General features: G+C 40.4%; 1 long non-coding RNA gene across 1 annotated transcript in view; it reads right to left on the reverse strand.

Moving 5' to 3' along the window:
* Positions 1–1,429: 1,429 nt before the first annotated feature.
* The window catches only part of LOC117934856, a 19,384-nt gene continuing 5,533 nt past the window's right edge, over positions 1,430–15,280 (reverse strand). Inside the window, exon 3 of the long non-coding RNA XR_004654578.1 lies at positions 1,430–1,442. This is a non-coding gene — a long non-coding RNA (uncharacterized LOC117934856). The remainder of the gene's footprint in view (positions 1,443–15,280) is intronic.

Here is a 15,280-nt window from a genome sequence, read left to right on the forward strand (position 1 = left end):
CTCAAACAAACTACCGAGTTTGACTTTAAAGGAGGCAGAAGTAGGAAGAGGGCCACCCAGGATTAGAAGGTGTGAGACCTGCCAACATTCCAACTAATGACCAATAAATTGCCAGCGCGTCTGACCTGCTCACACCGCAGTAAATCAAAGGAGAATAAACGAGAGACAGAAGAGGAGAAATGAGTGGGTGTTAAGTGATAATGAATTCGTGTCATGGCTTTTTTTCAGAGATAGTTTATAGAGACTGTACATCTTTACAGAATCTCATTTGGCAATTGTGTCAAATTGTGACAAGTGAATTTTAAAGTCTAACCCAAGAAGCAACTGCCAGTGCTCAGGTGTCTTAAAGACGACCTATTATATAACATTTCCAGGTTCAGACTAGTATTTTGTGTTTCTATTAGAACATGTTTACATGCTTTAAAATAAAAAATAAAAATAAAAACTAGAACTGCAAGCAGTTATGCATCGTGCCAGTCATCCCAACGCAAGTCAACATCAGTGCACTGGTGGAGCGCACAAAAGCGGAACCTAACGCTTAACGGAAGGAGGCAAACATCCGGAACTATTGAGAGGTGTGAGCCACAAGGTCTAAAGTACATTACCGCTGCAAATATCTCATTAAAGGTGCTTGAAGCAATGTCTCGCGTTTTTTAGGCTACAACATTTTTTGTTACATACAGCAAATATCTCAATATTTGCTAGCTGCCTGAATACACTGTAAAAAAACACAAACCTTGTAGACAGCCCAGGCTCCACAGACAACAACAAAATTAACTGCACCGACCTGCACAACGAAACTTAACAGTCTTCCAGCCATTAATTAAGAATAAAGGATTTGGGGGGGTTAGTGCATTTAAGGGAGGGACATGTCTCCTCTCCCTCCCTTAAATGCACTAACCCCTTAAATGCACTAACCCTGAAAAGGAGGGAAGGGCGAGCTGGCTTTCACATTGTTTGACAATACTTCAAACATAAACAAAAACTGACATCACCCAACGTTGCTTAGAGCACCTTTAAGTGATTGGGTAAAAAATCCAAAACCGATCCACTTTGACAAAAGCGCTAACTAATGGCTGCTGCACCCTCTGGCTGTGTCTCATTCCAAATACTACTTCAAACGTGCACTGACCACATGATGCCATAGTGTCCACATTCAATGTTATTGTCCCAAAAGTAACACTTTGTCACAACAGACAGATTCAGCAAATCAATGGCCTATTTCTCACTATTTCTCGTATTTTTTGACTGTTTTTACGGGGTCATCCGGGTACTTTCAGTACACTGACTTTTTGCGTTATCTGCACTATAAATACTTAAAACTAAATGTTTAAAGTGTGAAGTATGACACACAGCCTGCGTCTGCTCTGTTGGAGCGCTGCCTCTTTAAGACCCCCTCCCAACAAAGCCCAGTCTGCTCTAATTGGTCAGCTTTTCTCTATCTACATTTCACCAATAAAGTCTGCTAAACCAAATAAGACATAACCGGACATTTTCCAGCAGGAATGGGATCTGAAATTGGGGAGACATGAACACCATCTGTAACCAAGATTACAGATGCTTAATTTCCTTGTTCAATCTTCAAAACTAAATTATAATTAAACAATAAAAATGGTGCAATTAAATAATTATGGATGATATTATGCAACAGAAAGAGGTGAATTGAGCACTGTGGTGTTTAGTTACTTTGCTTGACTTTGGATTCACCAACAGCAAGGACACATGAATGCAATTTGGCTAGCTGACCTGAGTCTGGGACATCAGACATTCCTATTAGCACATAAACACACAATCAGTCAGTCAACACATCTCCGCTGAACTTCATCATCTCTCCATGGCCTCAATCGTAACAGCTTCATTTGTTTCACACTTTCACAAAGAAAGGTAAAACCAAACCAACCAAAACTCAAGAAATTAAAACAATTCCATTGGAATAATTAAGACAACACAGCAAGAATAATAGAAGAATAGTTTCACATAAATACTAAGAAAAAACTAACTTTACAATGAAAGCAAATGGAAAACACGGTCAAGTAAATAAGTAATTAAAACGTTTTGATGGGACTTTGCAAAGTCAGGGTAAACATTTACAAGAGAAAATTAAAATTCCCTAGATAAAAGAAAATAAATTGTATTTGAATAAAAACAATCATACAAGCATGAGCATCCATAAAATGCTGTGGGTCATTAGATGAGATGATTTGGTATATTCAGTTTACTGACCTGACCCCCAGGGGGAGACTGTTCCAAGACCTGGAAACCAAGACAGAATGAGCCTGAGACTCTGGGTTCCAAACTGTGAAGAACAACCTAGAGACCTTGTTCTGAAGCATGGAGGGGCCTAGCGGACCTGAATGGGAACGACCAAGTCAATGATGCATGCTGCAGCCATGTTGTGGAATGACTTTCCTTTCGAACATGCAACTTGAGTTTTTTTACACTTCTCTCTTCACTTTTCTTTCACTACCACCTCATTCACCACTAACATCAACTTATTACCACCAGTTATACACTGTTCTTTAGAATATATGGTCAATGAACCTAATTTACATGAGCTGAAAAAAAGTAAAGAAATAAAAAAGCTGAAATTTAGAATTATTTCAATAATTACAATTAAGTGTATAATGACACTGTGAAAGTAAAGTAAGGATGTTGTTTAATTGTTTTTTCAAATGCTATGCACTTTTATATGATACCAAAAATTCAATCAAAGTAGTGATATTATCCTTCATTTTACTTGCGAAGAAACCCAAAAGAAAACAAAAACAAATTTCTAATATAGAAACTGAAATCAGGAACAGGAGGGTTAAAGATATTCTTTGGCATTTTAGGCCTTTATTTGACAGGACAGCTCAGACATGAAAGGGGAGAGAGAGATGAAATGACATGCACTAAAGGGCCGTAGGTCAGAGTCATACACACGGTTACTGCTTTGAGGACAGAGCCTCCGCACATGTGGCGCACGCTCCACCAGGCGAGCTACCCAGGCTGTCATGAGTTGATACAGTGGTGCTCCGAAGTTTATGAACCCATGCTAAAGTTGACCAAAATAAGGAATAAGAAAATCATCTTGTGGAAATTGATCTTAATGACTTAATTAAAAAAATAGGAAAAACCCAACCTTTAAGGACACCAATTTTCTTTGTGAATGAATAATGTATTGTGAAGAAATAAACGTTCTTCCTTGAAATACGTAAGTACACACCGCCCTATGTTAAATTCCCATAGAGGCAGGCACTTTTATTATTAAAAGCCAGTTATTTCATGATCAGGATACTATGCACCCTGATAAAGTTCCCTTGGCCTTTAAAATTAAAATACCCCCCCCCCCCCCCCCCCCCCCCCCCCCCTCCCCCCCATCACATACCCTACACCATACACAGAGATAGGCATGGTCTTATTTCACTTAGCCTAATAGCCGATTTGATTTGCATTGAGAGATGATCTTATGGAAAGTTCCATGAAATAAAAATCTGCCTACCTCTTTGGGAAGTTAACACAGGGGTGTGTATAATTATGCCCCCTTTATTATAAGAAACAAAATGTATTTATTCACAATACATTCTTTGTTCCCAAATAAAATAGATTTCCTTAAAGCTTGGATTTTTCCTAATTTTCTTAATGAAGGCGTTCAGATTAATTTCTAAAAAGAAGATTTTTTTTGTTCCTCTTTTTAGTCAACTTTAGCATTGGTTGATAAACGTATGAGCACACTGTACTCAGGACATGCTTAGACAGCAAGTAACAAAACTTCAAATCCTAGTCACCCAAGTAGCTGATGCGCTACGATACCTTTGCAGGAAGAGCTAGACTATGCCAGAAGACAGTAAGTATCATGTCGGAGGATCTTCAGATTATGTAAGGTAAAGACTCAAAGGAAGAAAGAATTTAACAATTACAGGCTGCATATGTTTTCAGAGGAGAGCCAGAGGAAAGGTGAATCAAGCCTGAATTAAATTAAGGCAACCTTTACAAAATCAACAAAGAGAGTGGACCTCTCAGTCAGGATCTCTCCCAAGGTGTCTGCTGTTTTCTCTGTTATGTTCAGGTTTTTCTTCATCTTCTGAGGAAGCTTGGCTGGGTCAGGGACATTGTGTGTTATACCGGGTAATAAACATAAATAAACATTGTTTTTGTGTTGACTTGACTTCAATAGTTTTTGATTTTGGCAAGTTTACTCATCTGAATTAAAAAAGAGTGTGTTGCCCTTTTTTAAGTGACCATTACAAGGAAAGGTGAGAATCAAAAATCCATCCATCTGTCCATCCATCTGTCCATCCATCCATCTTCATCCGCTTATCTGGTGTCGGGTCGAGGGGGAGCAGCTTCAGAAGGGTATCCCAAACTTCCCTTTCCTGAGCCACATTAACCAGCTCCGACTGGGGACCCAGCGAATCAAAAATTCAAAATAAATTCTTAATCTGCACATTACCCTGGCTTGAAGTAATGTTACTTAGATTTTTTGGTTAATGTTTTATGTTAAGTTTATGTTTTTTAAGTATGCACAGAACCACATGAGAAATGTGCCAAAGTTTTGCGTAAATAATGACAAACCTGCAGAATATGTGTGAATGAATATTATTATCTTTGAATGTCTGATGTGCAAAAGTCACAGCTAAATCTATAAAATGAAAATCAAACAAAACATGTACAAATGAAAACTATATAGACAGAATGTTTATTTTACTTTCCATGTAGGAATGGAACTCTGCATGGTTACCTTTTCAGCTTTCAACACGTTTTATTGTGAATACTTCCAGATTGTATTAATCGGATTTTAACTAATCATTATATATGTATATATATATCATATTATATTTTTTATTTCCTTTCATAATTGTAAAATCACCTGCTTATCACAAATTGGTTGGGCAGAACTATGGCCTAGCACTGAAGCATTGAAGCGCTCTGTTCCAGTCCATAACCCAAAATGCTTGAATGGAGTTCTCCCCAGTGGAACCGGGCTCATTAACACATGTTGGTGCTCATGTAAGTCAGATGTCGGATGTCAGGCTTTGCCCCTCACCTCCCGCTCTCTTTGTGCTGCCGTTCTCAAAATCCCTTTGGTATGGGAAACAACAAATTTCGAGCTAGCACGCTACACACTGAAAATGGCATGTTTTGAAGATAATTTGGTGTTAGAAAAATATGTTACATATATGCTTTTCTCTGATCATATTACACATATACTTTTCTCGGATCAGTGTTAAAACTGTTTGCATTATGACTATACAACGCACTTTTACCGTATTTGGTTTCTGGGAGCCACTGTCTTGTCCTTGTCTGGAGTACGGTGTGACGCTGGGAAAAGAACAGGCACCCCTGGACTGGGAGAAACTGTCAACATTACTGCTTCATTGTAACTGTGTGATTCATCTCATCTGCCTTGTATTACAAGAGCTGCTCTAGAAATCTTTTTTGTCAGTCCTTTTTCTGTACTGTTGCTTTGAGTACTGTAAAACTTATTCTACTTGCAAGTAAATCTAACTTTGTTATAACTTCAGTGGTTCCTGTCTATTCTTGATGATGAAATTATTCTAACATTTGGAATTGTACAATACGATAGACCTGCTTGGTTATTTTGGGGAATGATTGGTAAAATTTGCAAAGAGTATGTTTACAGCATTAATTATGTAACTGGGTTGTGTTGGGAGCAATTGGTAGGATGGCTGTGGCCAATTTACAAACGTCGATACACTGGTAAGAAGATATTACGTTTACCTATGTCTCAGCTTATTTAAATAGCTTACGTTACTGTTTTGTGTGAACACTTAACCTATTTTAATATTTTATGTGGCGTTTTATTTTGCAGGGCGCAAATGTTCCACCAAAACAAGTTCCTTCTCAAGGGTATTTTGTCTAGCCCCGGTCTCTGGGATCGGAGCTCAGCGCTGACAATTGTGATTGGTTTAAGAAATGTAAACAACCCAGGGGATTTTTTCTCCTATCCTACAATGTATCTGTGGTTCATCCAGACCTAATCTTGCATTGCCTGACTCTGGCGAGTCCCCAGTTCACGATGGGGGAAAACGTGTTGTGTTTAATTGGCATTTCTTTAAACCAATCACAATTGTCTTGGGTGCAAGACGTAGCCGTGGTTACTTTATTGGTTTAACAGAAAACTCAGATTGGAAAGATAGTCTAGCTAGCTGTCTGGATTTACCCTGCAGAGATCTGAGGAGCAGTTAACCATAGTCCTGAGAAGTCACCAGAGGTTAGAACGCCAACACAAAGAAAACAGAAAATGACGGACATCCCTCCGAAATGAAAGACATCTGGCAGAATTTCGGGCAGCACCGGAACAATCTTGGAAGTGAAACATCATGGATATCACCTAAACCAGACCTTCCTCCACAGTGCTGGAGATGGGTCTGGCAATGTGAGACTAGTGATCATGTGACTGCAATAAAGCAAGCTTAAACATATGGTTCTACCACTGTACATTGTTAAATCCGGCAGTATGTGAAAGCAAGCATTAATTGTAAATCATAGTACTGTATGACATTAAATTTCAAGTGATGCTAAAGGAAGATACTAGTGACATTAGCAGTGTCACTGTGCTTAGCCAGAAACGTACACAAATAAGCCTTTGATGTTATTCTGGACAGTATTTGCCATTGTAAATAATAAATATTTGCATAAAGAAAGCATATAATTGTGAGGTTTCCGGAAAATAAATGGATCTCACTTACACAGCTATTCATACAGAGGTTAACTGCTGAAGCTGCCTGCGCCCCGCTCAGAGCGGTTAACGTTACTGCTGGTTAACACAGCTCTCTGGTGGAAGCCATGTGGCCCCGCTTAGGGATCTCACCAGAGAGCTAAATCTCTGTTTGCACTGTTCCCATTAGCTCTGTTAGCTATCCTCGTTTCCCTCATCCGCTCTCTCCCTTTTGATCCACTGATGAACAGATTGAGTGCCTTAACCCTTGTGTTGTCTTACCGCAGAGCTGGACATTTTGGTTTTTCTGAGTCAGAATTTAAAATAAAAACCTTTTATCAAGGTTATGGTTGTCTTTTCAACCCTTTTGTGTCTTTCCCCCAATTATTTTGTCACCTTTTCAATGTTTGTTGACTTTTTTTTAGCCTTTTGAAATTTCCTTGGTTTTTCCCACCAAATTTTTTAAACGTTTTCTTACATTTGTCACTTTTTTGACATTTTTTTACACTTTTTTAGTGTTTTTGTTTTTCTCCAGATGCTGTAAAAAGAGTTGAAGCCAAGAGAGGGGGGGCTGTAAATCAGGAAGAGAGAACTGTGAGTTTGCAGTGTGTTTAGTGATTGTTGCCGTAATTCTAAGCAAACAAAGTGTGCTCAGTAGGGTATGGAAAGGACGGCAAGGTAGCGCCATATATATATGTATATGTACAAAGAATTATTAGGATTACTTGTTCAATTTCTCATGAATGCAATTATCTAATCAACCAATCACATGGCATTTGCTTCAATGCATTTAGGGGTGTGGTCCTGGTCAAGACAATCTCCTGAGTTATGAGCGTGGCATGGTTGTTGGTGCCAGACGGGCCGGTCTGAGTATTTCACAATCTGCTCAGTTACTGGGATTTTCACGCACAACCATTTCTAGGGTTTACAAAGAATGGTGTGAAAAAGGAAAAGCATCCAGTATGCGGCAGTCCTGTGGGCAAAAAGGCCTTGTTGATGCTAGAGGTCAGAGGAGAATGGGCCGACTTATTCAAGCTGATAGAAGAGCAACTTTGACTGAAATAACCACTCGTTACAACCGAGGTATGCAGCAAAGCATTTGTGAAGCCACAACAAGCACAACCTTGAGTCGGATGGGCTACAACAGCAGAAGACCCCACCGGGTACCACTCATCTCCACTACAAATAGGAAAAAGAGGCTCCAATTTGCAAGAGCTCAGCAAAGTTGGACAGTTGAAGACAGAAAAAATGTTGCCTGGTCTGATGAGTCTCGCTTTCTGTTGAGACATTCAGATGGTAGAGTCAGAATTTGGCGTAAACAGAAGAGAACATGGATCCATCATGCCTTGTTACCACTGTGCAGGCTGGTGGTGGTGGTGTAATGGTGTGGGGGATGTTTTCTTGGCACACTTTAGGCCCCTTAGTGCCAACTGGGCATCCTTTAAATGCCACAGCCTACCTGAGCATTGTTTCTGACCATGCCCATCCCTTTATGGCCACCATGTACCCATCCTCTGATGGTTACTTCCAGCAGGATAATGCACCATGTCACAAAGCTCCAATCATTTCAAATTGGTGTCTTGAACATGACAATGAGTTCACTGTACTAAAATGGCCCCCGCAGTCACCAGATCTCAACCCAGTAGAGTAGTGGTTCTCAACCGGTGGGGCGCGAGTAGACTACAGGATGGGAGGGAAAAAAACTGTGCTCAACCACGGGAGCTGCCGTGAGCCCCTCTCCCTTCCAAAAGCACTCACAGTCAGCAGTAGCCTCGCGCAGCAGGCTCAGCCTGCAGTCAGAGCAGAGGGAAGACACACACCCCTCCGCCTACAGGCTAGGGCAGGGGTCGGCAACCTTTACCACTCAAAGAGCCATTTGGACCCGTTTCACACAGTAAAGAAAGCACTGGGAGCCACAAAACCCTTTTGAAATTTTAAATGAAATAACACTGTATGACACGATTTTTTTTTGCCTTTGTGCTATTTATAAACAAACTATACTGTGTTACATTTATGAAATCAATGAACTACTGCAGAGAAAATAAAATATCATTTCTGCATGCAACAAAACATTTTTAACTCCGGAAAAAAACAAAAAACGTTGGGTTAACGGTTTGTAAAATAGGACTAGCACTGTCAACTGGGCTCAAATGGCAAAACCTCTACGGTCCTCAGAGTAAAGGACACACAGGGCTGCGCGTCCTTTACCCTGAAGAGCTGTGTTCATGTGTTCAGGTGCGCTGTCATGTCCACGAGACGTGGAGCTTTCCCAGCCACTCTGGCTGTTTCCAGCTCGTCCAGTAACCAGCGGAACTGACGGGGATTTAAACCTTTCGCCACTAATTTGCTCAGAATCTGAAGACAACATTCCTTCTGTTGCATTCCGGAGGAAATGTTTGAGCACACAGGTCTTCTTGGTGCAGGATGCAGTGAAAAGACAGCAACTTATTGTCCAGCGACTTCTGCAGGAGTCACAAAGCCGTTGTGCCCGCTTAATTAAATATTCATTAAGTATTTTTTAAAAGCTGAGCCGCATCAGAGGGATCATAGAGCCGCATGCGGCTCCGGAGCCGCAGGTTGCCGACCCCTGGGCTAGGGTGACCAGACGTCCGGGGACAGTCCCCGATTTTGGCGACCTGTCCCCGGCTGGATCTGTCTCCGGAAATGTCCCCGGTTTTCACTGTGACTGACAGACCCGAAATGGGAATGAAAGAAAGAAAATACTGACAAAACGTAGCCGACGGTCGCACCCTACGCCCGCAGGCTCCAGACCGCCAGAGCCAGCGCCGCTCAGAGAGGTTTTAGAAGCCGTGTGTTACGACGCTAAAATCACTGATTATTAACATGGAGTTTGGTGGGTGTAGTGAACGCAATTTCGCGGAATTTTAAGTTTTAAAAAGGATCTTAATCTTCAACAGAAAGGTCCTTAGAAATCCTTTCCATAATGTTGTCAGACACTTAGAATATTAATCTGAGCCTGTCAGCAGCAAAACGAGCACTTTCATGAACGTAAATACAAGCTGGACAATTATCCTATTAACTCACGCTGCAGCTTGTTTCTCTGCTAGCGATTGCAGCGATCTCGTTTAATACTGCATCACTGTCAAAGGAAAATATGTCCTCAATAGTTTTCATTGTATCTGATTCTCAAGGAGCTGTTGCAGAAACAAGCGTTGAGCAATAAAGCAAAAGCTGTCAGTAGTTAAGTAAACATTACAACATTATGAAATATTGAGACTTTCTATCTTGAAATATTAAGAATTTCGATCTTGAAATATTAGGACTGTTAGGACTTTCTATTTTGAAATATTAAGACTTTCTATCTTGAAATATTAGGAGGTTTTATCTTGAAGTATTAGGATTTTTTATCTTGAAATATTAGGACTTTCTATCTTGAAACATTCCCCACTGAGGTGTAGTGGAGTGGAGTATGAAGTAGCAGCAGGGGTGGGTCTAGGTTCAGACCTTGGGGGCTCAGCCCCTAATGAGAACAGCTCTAGGTCTTGTCTCCCCGTTTTAAGTTTTACAAAAGTAAAAACATTACTTATTTTGGAGGTTAATACGCTTCTGAGCTGAAAATGTCCCCGGATTTTCAGCGTCTGAGCACCTGTCAGCAATGAGAAAACAATTTGCGACGTACTTTAAAGAGGATTATCGATCTATTGCGTGGGTTCGAGATCTGTTTGTGTGCACAGCAAACAAGCTATCAATTGATATGCAGGAACAGCTTATTGAGCTGAAGAGTGACAGTCAACTGAAGGAACTCTTTAGCTCCTGCCCTCTTTTGTCATTCTCATATTAATACTAATAATACTAATAATAATACTACTACTAATAATAATATCTGCAAGCTCACATTAGAAGTCTGGTACTACTGCCAATTATAAACATAGCCTAGTAATGATAATAGGCATACCTACCGCTACTGATGATGATAATAATATTAATAAATCTATCTATCTATCTATCTATCTATCTATCTATCTATCTATCTATCTATCTATCTATCTATCTATCTATCTATCTATCTATCGTTCGTTCGTTCGTTCGTTCGTGGTGTGTGGGGCGTAGGGCACTAGGGCCCCAACTGCAATGAACCAGCTTTGGGGGGGCCCAGCTTGCAAAAGGTTGAGAACCCCTGCAGTAGAGCATCTTTGGGATGTGGTGGAACGGGAGCTTCGTGCCACAAATCTTCATCAACTGCAAGATGCTATCCTACCAATATGGCCAACATTTCTAAAGAATGCTTTCAGCACCTTGTTGAATCAATGCCACGTAGTATTAAGGCAGTTCTGAAGGCGAAAGGGGGTCAAACACAGTATTATTATGGTGTTCCTAATAATCCTATAGGTGAGTATATGGTTCCTATTGTAATTCTAAGCTGAAAATGTCTGTATGTCTGTTGGGAACGGAAATGAGCGTGAGCAAGAGGCATGACAATAATATAGCTAGCCCCTAACGTTAGGTACTCCACCGTGCTGTGAAGTAACGTCTGGCTCTGTGAGACTAGTGTCTAGCAACATTGTTGGGGATGCTGCGGCCTCAGCCTGGCAACCTCCATGAACTTGGCGTCTGGGGAGGAGAGGGCGGGGGAGACAACTCTTTCCAGTATTTTGAATGTGTACTGCAGTAACTCTTTTAAATACTAGCTGTCAGTATAACATATTGCACCTTTAACAATGATTTTATTCTTTTAACAATGGTCCGCCACAGTCTCTGTTTAGAAATAGTATACAGTACCTTTGATCTTATTCTGGAGAATATTCAGGACAGTATTTGTCATTGTAAATAATAAATATTTGCATAAAGCAAGCATATAGGGAGGCAAAGTCCCTCCTCTTCTGGTGGACCCCATGGGACATTATTTCAGGAAAAAATATTGTAAGAATAGTAAGACACAAAGGATTGTTTTATCCTATTTGAATTGAGCTAAAGATTACACATGATGTTCATCCATTTATAAGAAAAAATTGAAAGTCAAGGCTTAGTTTGTTGTAGGTTCGTCGTAGTACCACTTGGTTTAGTGTGAAACCGCTCAGCAAACGGCATATCTCTCTACTGTCTCCCACGTCACCTTCGTGTCCCCTTGCTTGATGCTCTGCTTGCTCGCTTGCTTGCTAGCTTGCTAGCTTACCTCTGTTCCACTCATGCAACGTTATCTTGAAGTGTTGTAGTCTTTTTGTCAGCCGAGAAGTGAAGGAACAAGGAAGACCCATTGCTTGTGGAAGTGACGTTGCATCCCGTAGGAAACAGACACAGTAGTAGTAGTGTGTAGACTTTCTAATTACGTATTTTTACGACTGTTTTACGACAAACTGAGTCTTATCTTTAAATTAATGAACATCATATGTGTAATTCATGGCCCAATTCAAACGGGATCAAAAAGGAATTGGTCTTTTTGCTAGAGTACTTTTTTTCTCTAAATAAGGTCTGATGGTCCTTCAATGGCTGCAAATGAATGCTGTGCTGTTGATTTCTCTCCACAGGCCTAATTGAAAGAAGGCTCCATATGGTAAGAAGCTATAAATTCTCCAGATTAAGTTTTTTCTCTATTTCCTGGTTCTTTCTTTTTTTCTCTTTTCTGTTTTTTCCATCTATAAAGGAGAACAATGGGTTGGCTGTCTTTGGTTTGGCTGCTAATGAATCCAATACTTCACCCTTATGGCAGGGGCTGATTAGAAGAAGAAAAAACCTACTTTTTGTCATAGTCTCTTTTGATGGAAAGCCCTATCTATCCATATGTGGTGTGAGTACATGTGTGTGTGTGTGTGTGTGTGTGTGTGTGTGTGTATGTTAAAAGTGTTACGTCATAGCAGTTATAGGGTGAATAGAGTGACCTTAGGGTTTGTTTCATAGGCTGCCAAGGGCCCACCCTCTTCTCTGTTTTCCCCTTCTCTCCACATCTCTTTTCTTCTCCTCCCCTGCTTCTTCATGATTTTCAATCCTACCCTCAACATCCTGCTTTTTCACACAAAAAACACCATCCACTTTTCTAGTTACTGTAAGTGATCCCTATTCACCAAAAAAGTTACTAAATCGCCATCTACGTTCACTGTTGTGGCCAGTCATGTACTATGTAGCCACATAACAATCTGGCTTCGTAAGTGTTAGAAGAAGTTTGCAAAGCATTGTCTATGGTCACTAATGTAGTCTGTGCTGCATCATCTGTGGCCACAATTACATTTTCTGTTGCCACTGATGCACCAATGAACCAATGCAGAGTAAATCATATTTATTTAGGGATCAGTAGCTGCTTAAATAAGCCTTATCTTTTTTTTCATGGACAAAGCTGACCCTCAAAGGAAAAAAACATCCAGGTCCCTTGGTAGAAATAGGCCCCCCTGGTGGAGGGAAAACCCAGCAACATAAAATGGTGGGTAGGTGGGAAAGGAAGCAGAAGGAGGAGGGGTGAGGGAGAAAGGGAGGGGTCTGCGTGAAGTAATGTCTGCCAGATGTTTTGGTATTATCGCAGGGAAAAATTCTATTCCAGCCGTAGTCATCTATCATGTTCACCTTTCGACTGCACTTAGAGGTTGGCAGATAGACAGATAGGAGACACGCAGAGAGATATGTGTGTGTGTGTTTGTGTGTGTGTGTTTGTGTGTGTGTGTGTGTGTGAGTGTGTGCGTGCGTGCGTGTGTGTGTGCGTGTGTATGTGGTGATGGTGTTGTCGGTGGAGGTATGTAATTATAAACCTAGATATTGACATGTGCTGTTGAGTATAATATATTGAAAGCATTAAGTGTTTTTTGGTTTTTGGAAATGCATCGTTACATAGCATTACATAGTGCAACATCGAGTAAACTTCAGTTATGAATTAAGAACCTTATAATGTGCATTTTACTTTTAATTTCAACTCAATCAGAATTAGAAATACAGGAAAAACTACAGGCAGCACTCTTCCTCTGAAAGAGACATGAGCTCCTAGAAAGCCTTATTTGCAAAGTTTTTGGGGAGATCTAAAGTATTGGAATCTTTGGTGGCACTTGTCGTACATGTTTATTTACGCATAACAATTTCTAATAATTTGTGTCTAATAAACTTAATGCCGTCTATTCCCGCTGGAGCCATCCATGTGCGGAGGTGCACTTGATGCACGTCGTTATGCATCATACGTTGTCAATGCATGTTCATTATTGTGATGCGATGCAGCTTTGGTTTAGTCTGTTTAACAAAGTAACTCAAACTGTTGCCTGTCCACTGCGCGTTGGCATTTGTTATTGTTTCTATGTAGTGAGTGATTAAAAACTTTACAACGGTAGATCGTTTTTAGTGTCTCTGTTGTCCCGGGCTAAATATTCTCCTGAATTGAAATGTACTGATGTTATGTTTTTAGCAGATAGGTAGGCTCATACGACCAGGCGCCCCATCAGAATGAGTAATAATTTGTTTTCATTTAATTTCCAAAAAAAGATCCCAATTAGAGAATGGTAAGAAATCAACACTGTAATCACCATTATCTGTCTAAAGTGTGGAAGCTATAATCAGTATTGATCAACAACCACTTCATATTTCTCCAGAGGAAGAATACTGGGATTTTTGAATGGTTTCAAAGACATAGCCATGATGTTCAAGCACTCAGGAAAGATTTACCCTGGAAGATGACTTAAGGTAAGGTAAGGTAGTCTTTATTATCCCAGAAAGGCAATATCTGACACAGCCAGCAACCAACACATACACTCGTTACATTTGACAACCACAAAAAAGTAACCATTGAGAGCAAATCTGAGTTTTAAAATGTGCTAGTCCTGCATCTAGGAAACAGTACCATACGGCAAGACGGGAGCAAGGCATTTCCTGTGTGGCGTGCTAAAATTGACTTCACCTTCTTAAAATCTCTCGCTCTAAATAAATTGGAGAGATCGGTCAGAGTAATGCCTACAATTTTCCCACACACTTTCACTCTTCAGAAGTTTTTTTTTTTTGTCTTTTTGGTTCAGTAAACTGTACCAACTTACAAAGGTATGCGCATGCAGCGATTCGATAAAACAACAGTAAAACCTTCTCATCAAAATCACATCAACGTTGAAATGTTGAAGCTTATGACAGCTGGTTGGCTTTCTTACACACCACGTTGACATGATACACAAAGGTCAGTTTTGGTCTAAGACGGTCCCTAAATATTTATGCGACTACACACACTCCACTGCTTGATCACTAAGCTGGGCTGCACACAGGCTGTAAAGAAACAGCCTCAGCTAGGTTTTCGGGACAAAAATGTTTGATGTTGAAATTTATGTATTTTCTGTTCCATTCTGCTTTTTTTTGTAGGGGAATTTTAAATTCAGTGGATTTCTGAGGACTATTGTTGACTGCTCCTCAGATCTCTGCGGGGTAAATTGAGACAGCTATGTAAACTATCTGTCCAATCTGGGTTTTCTCTTGCGAGACCATTTTGCAACGGTTTAGCGCCGCCAAAGATGATTATGATTGGTTTGAAGAATTGTCATTTAAGGTGCTTTAAGCGATGTCACGCATTGCGTTAGGCTACAATATTTGTTGTCATATACAGCAAACATCTCCTCACTATCTGCTAGTTGCCTGTCCCCAGAACACACTGTAAAAAACATCTCCTCACTATCTGCTAGCTGTCTGTCCCCAGAACACACTGTAAAAAAC

This window comes from Etheostoma cragini, chromosome 2 (genome assembly GCF_013103735.1).
Source record: "Etheostoma cragini isolate CJK2018 chromosome 2, CSU_Ecrag_1.0, whole genome shotgun sequence".
Classification (NCBI taxonomy): domain Eukaryota; kingdom Metazoa; phylum Chordata; class Actinopteri; order Perciformes; family Percidae; genus Etheostoma; species Etheostoma cragini.